We start from the raw sequence: 8,358 nt of genomic DNA on the forward strand, positions 1-8,358 counted from the left end.
TAGTTCTGTAACAATGATTATGTTGACTATCGTTTTGTTTGGAGTTTGGCCATTCAGCAACTCATGGAATTCCCACAGTCATTTGGAAGGAATCAGTGGGTTCCAATAGTCATTTTCTGTCGTTGCTTTTAATAGAAGGAAGTTACTTACTTTTCCTTGTATGCTTCCATAGATGTCCCTAGCCTGAGTGAAATCCACAACCTACCCAACTCCTGTCTCTCCTTCCCCTACTATATTCCACCCTCTGGCTCCCAGCTACTTTAACTATCATAAGGGGTATGTTCCTGTGGCTGAATCCTATGCACATTTTCAGGGGAATAAGTTCAATTGAAGACAGTGGGATTTATTTCTGAAACATACAAAATTATGTTTTGGTATAGCAGTGCCATTGATTGCAGTGAAGAATTTATGTCCCCAGCTCGCATTAATCTGCTATTCCAAAAGAAGAAACACAAATCCTACTTCTACCAAGCTTCTCTTCCTTATTGACTGTGAAGAGATGGAGCCACCATTAATTGTTCAGAGAGCAACGATCCCCAAAATGTCCTACTGAAACAAAGAAAATTTAGTCTTTAATTTGTCCTCCCAGATTCTTTCCTCTGCTGAATGATCTTCATAATAAAAGATTGACTTATGTGCCCACTCCTCTTGATAATTCTTTTCAGACTAGAATTGATTTGTACAAATTAATTAGGCTGATTAAACTTAAGATTTTTGGAGATAGATCAGACAGTGTTGGAGAAACAGACTTAAAAGTCAGTCTTCTTTTGTTCCAGCTATTGCTGATGCTAGCATAAACACCTTTGAATATATGGTATACGGGGATATTGAAAGGTTGGAAAGGCAACAGGACCATACTTAGCACAACCTCTCATGAAAGGATTGGAGGAGTCAGGTCTTTAGACAGGAATCTGTCTATTGTTATAAAACCTGTAGATGAAGGGGGAGGTAATTCTAGATACAGATGTTTATGCTACTGAAGTCAAAAGACAATTGAGTGATGAGAGCAGTTATTCTCCTATTCCACATGACCCCACCCCCCAGATACAGCATCTGATTCGTATAGCTCTACTGACTGAACAAATCCTATGCACATTTTCTGCATAAAGCCCTCATAAACCCTTCTCTGCATAAAGCCCGCACAAACCCTTCTCCTAGGACTACGTTTTTTTATCTATTGCCCAAGATCCATAAAAATATTTTCCCCCACCCAGCTGCCCCATTATCTCTGGAAGTAACTCTGTTCTTGAGCCTTTGGTTATATATATAGATCAATTTCTACAGCCTGCTGTCACTAAGACACGTTCTTACTAGAGATGGGCACCAACCTGAATACAATGCAAAAAACCCCACAAACCAGTGGTTCGTGGAAGTTGGTTTCCACGAACTTCCACGAACTGGTCTACTGGTTCATTTGGGTCATATTTAAATGGCCATTTCCCCAAGCAAAAGGCCATTTAAACTTTTCCCTGAGCAAAAGGCCATTTAAACTGATGGTTTAAAGCAGTAGGGCCCTTTAAACCATCAGCTGGCAGGCAGGGATTCCCCCCCCACTGCTTGCCAGCTGATAGTTTAAAGGGCCCTGCCACTTGCAAGCAGCAGGGCCCTTTAAACAGCCCACAAATGGCGGCGGCCATTTAAGGGGCAGGGAGGCTGTTTTCGGCCTCCCTGCCCCTCAAATGGCCACCACGACAGCCATGTGAGGGGCGGCAAGGCCATTTTCGGCCTCTTCCACCACCCTGCGGGCCCACACAGCAGCAGAAGAGGCCGAACACTGCCTTCCCGTCCCTCGTGGGAGGGGGAGGAGGATGCCACGGGCCCGCAGGCCAAGGTAAGTGTGGGGCTGGGGCTGGGGGCAATTTAAAGGGCCCTGCCTTGCAAGTGGCAGGGCCCTTTAAACTGGCAGGGATCCCAACTGCCAGCTGATAGTTTAAAGGGCCCTATTGCTTGCAAGGCGGGAAAGGGCCCTTTAAACTGTCAAAAGCCCCTTTCCCTGCCACTGCTAAGCGGCCAGAAAGGGGCATTTAAACCCCATGAACCACAAACTGGTTCGTAACTGGGCCCAGTTCCGTGCCAATTTGTGGTTCCTTGTTCGTGAAAACCCATGAACCACGAACCTCATGGTTCAGTTTTTTGTGGTTCATACCCAGCTCTAGTTTCTTACATTAGAGATTCTGGTGACTTTATCCAGCATATAGAGGGACTACATGTAGAGAATAATTCCCTACTAGTAACTATGGACCTCTACACCTCAATACCACATGAGGGGGCACGGAATGTAGTGGAGTCCACCCTGAGATCTCATTCAAGTTATATCCCCCCCAACAGAGTTTCTCCTACAATTATTTGATCTTGTTGATTTTTTTTTGTTTCTCCATCTAGTTCTATTTTCAAATAAGAGTAGTGGCCATGGGATGTGCCACTGCACTGAATGTGACAAATCTCTATATGGCGCATCTTGAGGAGGCTATGGTATTTAATAAATCCTTAAATCCTTTTATTGAAACTATAAAGATACACCGTAAATTTATAGATGATTTATTTATGGTGATTTCTTGGACAGAAGATGTTTCTTTACTCGGTAATTAGTTCAATTTGCTGAATGTGAACATCCAATTCACTTGGCGTGCTCATCAGGACAGTATTAATTTTCAGGACAGTATACAGGAGAAATGACAACACTTTAGGAGTAAAGCCCTATAAAAAGTCTACTGATCATAACTCCTCTCTAGACTTTGATTCTTACTATCCCCAACATTTAAAAAACAACATTCCATTTGGGCAGTTGCTTCAGTTAAAGTGCAACGCCACTGATGCCCGCGATTATGAGAGGGAATCCAACAATACACTGCAGGCTTTTCATAATAGAGGCTACCCCAGTGAAGTTTTATACAGTGCCCAAGAATGTGCCCATACAAATCGCAGAGAGGATCTTTTTGTGAATAGACCCAAGACTTCTTCACATCAAATCCAATGGGCTATTGATTTTACACCAAAAGCCCATTACATTTGTAAATTGGTGCACAAATACCAAACACTGCTGTGGGAAATCAAAGGTTGTGAACTGCCACCTTCTAAAGGCTATAGCCTTCAGAAGGACTAGAAACCTGAAGGACCTCATTGTCCATTCAGATTTCTGCCCAGTTGAGGTCTCCTCGACTCTACCACAGGGTCACTATAGTTGCAGCAGTTGCAGCCTTTACCCTTTAGCTATTACTGGTGAACATATTACCATCCCAAACCACAGCCAGACTGTACAAGTAACTCATTTTACTACATGCCAATCAATGGGTAGTATACCTTATTATATGCAGATGTAATAAACTATATGTAGGCAGTACTACCAGACTACTCAAAGTACGCCTACTGAAACATATCTCTTGTATCTGTTTGAATGGTAGTTGAGGCTCCCCTAGTGGAACATTTTAATGCATGTAAACACCATGAGGATGAGTTCCAATATACTGTATTATTTTCAGGACAGAATCCTCCATCGTGTATTTTGCACAGGTCTTTATTAAGAAAAGAGGCACAGTGGATCCACACACTGAATACTCTGAAACCCAATGGTTTGAATAGTGAATTGGATCTATCTTGTTTTTTATAATGAATTTCAAGAACTTTGTAACATCTTTGTATTGGTGATTCTTTGAGTGTACATTACTGTAAGGACCCTTTAAATTTTCATGTTTGGATAATTGCGTAGTCTTTATATTCCTACTGTTAACAAGTGGACTGTGTGTGAGGACACAGGTTTTGACTATTTAGCTTGATGGTGCTGTAAATTATTGACTGTATAACTTTTTGGTTAAACGGTTTTAGTATATTTATTAAGTATTTATTATGTGATTAACTCAGGCATTTATAATATTGATGATATTTATTATATTTATTTGTAAATTAATGTGGTGGAAGTTTCTTTCAATGTGGTGGAAGTTACTTTCGCCCTGAAAAGGTAGGTCCTGTGTCGCCCTGAAAAGGTAGGTCCTACGAAACATCAGATTCAAGCTGGTGCTGTATGTCAAGCGACACAGGTCTGCTGCTTGACATCCCGCCATCACTGGCTCCACCTGCAATTAAATAAAGAATTATGAACATTTACACTTGTACTACACTTACCTTTATGTATTGATTTGGAAGCTTACCTGTGGGATGTCTTCCTGAATGATATGTTTCTGCACCTTTTCAATTTGTAGCACCTGTTGGATGCCTTCCTATTAAGGATTTATTTTCATTACTTTGTTCATTATATTGTGACTCTTTGATTTGACTTTCTACATTTATTTCTGCTTATTTGCATTTCTCCTACTCATGTGTTTTCACCCCTGTACTGTAAGGTCACCCAACTGGCTTCAAGTGGAGGAGTGGGGAAGCAAACCCAGTTTTCGAGATTAGAGTCCTACCGCTCTTAACCACTACAACAAAACTGGCTCTAACCAGTTTTGTGAGAAGTTGACCTTGGCCTCCACCATGTGTAATACAGCCTGTGATATAAAAATCACAGGGCCCTTGAATTAATGCAGCTTGAACTGCATTGGGGGAATTCCAGCAGGCTAGGCAAAACATTGCCAAGTCCTGCCCGGGAGAATGAAGCATGAATGGAATGCTAATACAAATGCTGAGGACTGGGCATGATTAGTTCCTGCCTCTCCATGCTGTGGACGCGGAGTCGTTTACAAGAAAGGCTCTTGCTGAGTCACCACCCACACATTCCAATCATCCTTCATTTCCGTGATTTGCATCCCATTCTCCGGTCGATGGGCAATCAGCATTGATAAGTTTGTAATTTCTTCCTAGGGACATGTAATCAAGATCTAAATTCATTTAGCCCAGCTCTAGGGGACATTAATGAGCAATCATTTCTTTGTCAAACACCAGGAAAACTCAACCTTACTCTTTTATCACACCTCAGTAGCATCAATTAAAGGTAATCAAACCTTTGTCATTCCCAGGAACTGGTATAATTATAATGAGGGAAAGTGGTCCCCAATACACACTGAACAAAGGAGGAAATTCCTAAGAGACCACTAATACAATGATAAAGACTGTCTCAGAGTGGGACCACAAGTGACGCCTGACACAGGTTGGACACTTGCCAGCTTCCCTCAAGTTTTGATGGGAAATGTAGGCAGCTTGGCGGAATGTTGGACAAGTGACAGTTGAAAAGTCCATTGGACAGCAGTCAGAAAGCCAAGCTGCGAGACCAGGGTGCCTACATTTCCCATCAAAACTTGAGGGAAGCTGACTAGTGTCCAACCTGTGTCAGGCGTCACTTGTAGTCTCGCTCTCAGTATCAATGAATACAATGTATAGGTCAAACCAAGTGTAACAATATTTTGGTTAAAACATATATGATAATGTAATATCCTTCTACTACAATAGAACAATGGTTTGTTCATATCACAACCAGAGCCTCTGGAGAAATCGTATTATGCATCAATTTCCACAAGTAAGTCCCTTTCAAGTAAGTATCAATCATCTGTTGATATTCAATACATGTCACTTTGATACGTTTTTTCTGTTTTAAGGTAGTGTTTTTTTCTGTTTTAAGGCAGGATTTCTGCTGACATCCAACAATGGGTGAGTATGCTCCAGGAGGAGAAATTCCCAAATCTCCTGGGTAGTTGGCAATGGGTGTGCCAGCTCTTTAGACAGTCCGTTTCGCAGTTGCTTTTTCAAGCCAAGAATTCTACTGCTCCATTATTCCTGGTCTTTTTATGTAAAGCAATGGTGATTATGCCATTTTCTCTTACTGCCCAACCATATCGTGGTCACAAATATAGGTTATCAGCTAATTAGAGGGATAATTAGAATGACAGTGCAAAACCAAGTTAAAGCAACACTACATTATGTTGTAATTCACAAAAAGGCTGAGAAATCAATCTCCTGATTTAACCTGCTGGGTGTGAGACTTCTAAGTCTAAAAATTCATTTGGCTTCCTGTTTCAATAAAGTTTTATGCTGGGGATAATCTGTGGAGACAAAGAGGACAGAGAATTTAAAACCCCACTCTGGATGTTGAGCCTCATTGAAATATGCTGCCAGTGAAGCCTCCAAAACTTTATTATTTATTTTAGAAATATGTTCCTGTATTCTAATTCTTACCGGGCGTTGAGTGCTGCCTACATAATGTGAGCCACATTGGCATGTAATCACATACACTACATGTGCAGTAGAGCATGTTGAAAAGTGTTTTGTGAATAAAGGTCTCCCTGTATTGGGATTGATGATGGAATCCACACCCATTGCTAGAGTGCACACATTACAATGACCACACGCATGGTGGCCAATTGGAGAAATGTCCTTTTTTTTTGCTGGAAATCTGAATGTATTAGTCTGTCTTTCAAACTGAAAGTACGTCTATATCCCACTGTGGAAGGAGCCTCACATCCAAGGATGCTCAAACTATGCATACTTTCCTGGATCCAAGAGCTATATATCACTTTCCCTAAGACTCTCCCGGGTGAGAACGTGGGCTGTCTGAAACCCTCTTCCTCCATGGACTGCTCTACTCCTCTTCATGGATAGATAAATATATCCCAGATCCCTTACTGTATTCCAACTTCTGGCTAATTTCCTAGGACTCTGTATGCTTGTGCAAACCGTTTATTGCTTCTTGAGTGTGTATATTTTCTCCTTTAAATAAAATTACTCTTTTGCTTTGAGGAACACCAGTCTCGTCAGTTTCCTTCGGAAGAGGACCCTCGTATAGCTTTCTCCTTGATGCTAATTCCCCCCTCTTAGTCACAAGAAGTCCCATCCAGGTGACAGTTTGGCCCTGGCCTACTTTTTTCTACTCTTTTTTAGGGGCTAGGTAAAGCAACAACATTTGTCATCTGCCTTTTCTTGTGTAACATAGGAAGGAGGGGAGGTCTTCTTACAAAAAAAAAAGTGGGGCATAAGCAGTGGGACCAGCCCCCTACTGCATTTTACCACTCCACATTTGGTCATATCTCATCTCCCTGCCCTGCTTTAATACTCAAAGTGGCTGGGAGACAATAAGGGAAGGGCTCCTCTGCCATCACTTATGCACAGCTTTAGTTGTAAAAAGTACACAGCCCCACAACTAGGGTTTCCAACTTCCAGGTTATGGGGCCCTGGAGTTCTGGAATTTCTAGACTACAGAGATCAGTTCCCCTGGCAATGATGGCTACTTTGGGGGATGGACTCTATGGCATCATACGCTGCTGAGCTCTCTGCCCTCACCAAACTTCTTCCCTCAGATCTCCAGGAATTTCCTAACCCAAAGTTAGCAACCCTATCTCCACCCTGCTTTATCTGTGAATGGTGAAGGTGTGTGAATCGATAGATTTGTCCCCAAAACATCTAGTTAGCTGCTCTGACAGGGACAATCCATGGTGGGAGAGCAGTTTAGTAGGGTTGCCAACTCTGGGTTGGAAAATTCCTAGAGATTGGGGGGTAGAGCCCAGGAAAGGCAAGCCTGAAGAAGGGTTTGGTGTAGGGGAAGAAAGCAACACGTGATCTCATAAAATCCACACTTCAACACAGCTATTTTCTCTGTATCATGGAGATCAGTTGTAATTCCTAGAGGTGGGCAACCTTAGCAAGAAACCCTTCTTCCACCTCTGCTTTTTTTCCCCTTCAGCTGATTTCACCCTAACAGGTTCTGAACATGCATTTGCTTCATCCAAGGGTGGGAGATGGTAGAGAGGAGAGTGTTGTATGGGGAGGCAGAGTTGGAAGAGGTTAAACAGGAGCAAAAACATTTTTTAAATAAGTATTGCTATAAATAGTCAGCGCAAGCAGGCAAATGTCACAGCCAAATATTTGCTAAGCAACCAAATATGTTGATCTATGATTCTCCTCCTTGCCTTTTGGATAACGCTCAAGAGTTTTTCTTAAGTAAGCACTTCAGCAAGTGAGATTGTTATGGAAAACCCATCCGTCTTGCCTGGTAATAAAAGGAAATGCTGAAATGCACCACTGGATGCTGGGACAGCATATTTATTTCAAGACTTACTATTGCCCTTGCAGGTCTTCTCTTAGTTCTGCAGTCGAGTTTAATGGGATTAGTTGTCAGCCTGAAAAAAGCATTGCAGGCACACTGTCTTTTTACCTTGCTAAAGGGATTGGAAATGGCGATGCCAGGGACAGCTGGGTGCAGTGGGAGACTCAGGGTCAAACCAGATGTGAGGCTGGGAGTTCCAGGAATTGAGCTCTCTGAAATTTTTTATATTTAATTTGTAGGTGAATGGCATTAACTGTGGATGGGGTAGGGAGCCAGTCCAAGCTTTTCCCACCCCTTGCTGTTTCTCCATCAGGAAATAGCCCCATGAAGATATTATTCTCATCACTGGGGAACAGGTACCGAAACAGGGATGTTTATAACAGCAACAA

This window comes from Eublepharis macularius, chromosome 13 (assembly GCF_028583425.1).
Source record: "Eublepharis macularius isolate TG4126 chromosome 13, MPM_Emac_v1.0, whole genome shotgun sequence".
Classification (NCBI taxonomy): domain Eukaryota; kingdom Metazoa; phylum Chordata; class Lepidosauria; order Squamata; family Eublepharidae; genus Eublepharis; species Eublepharis macularius.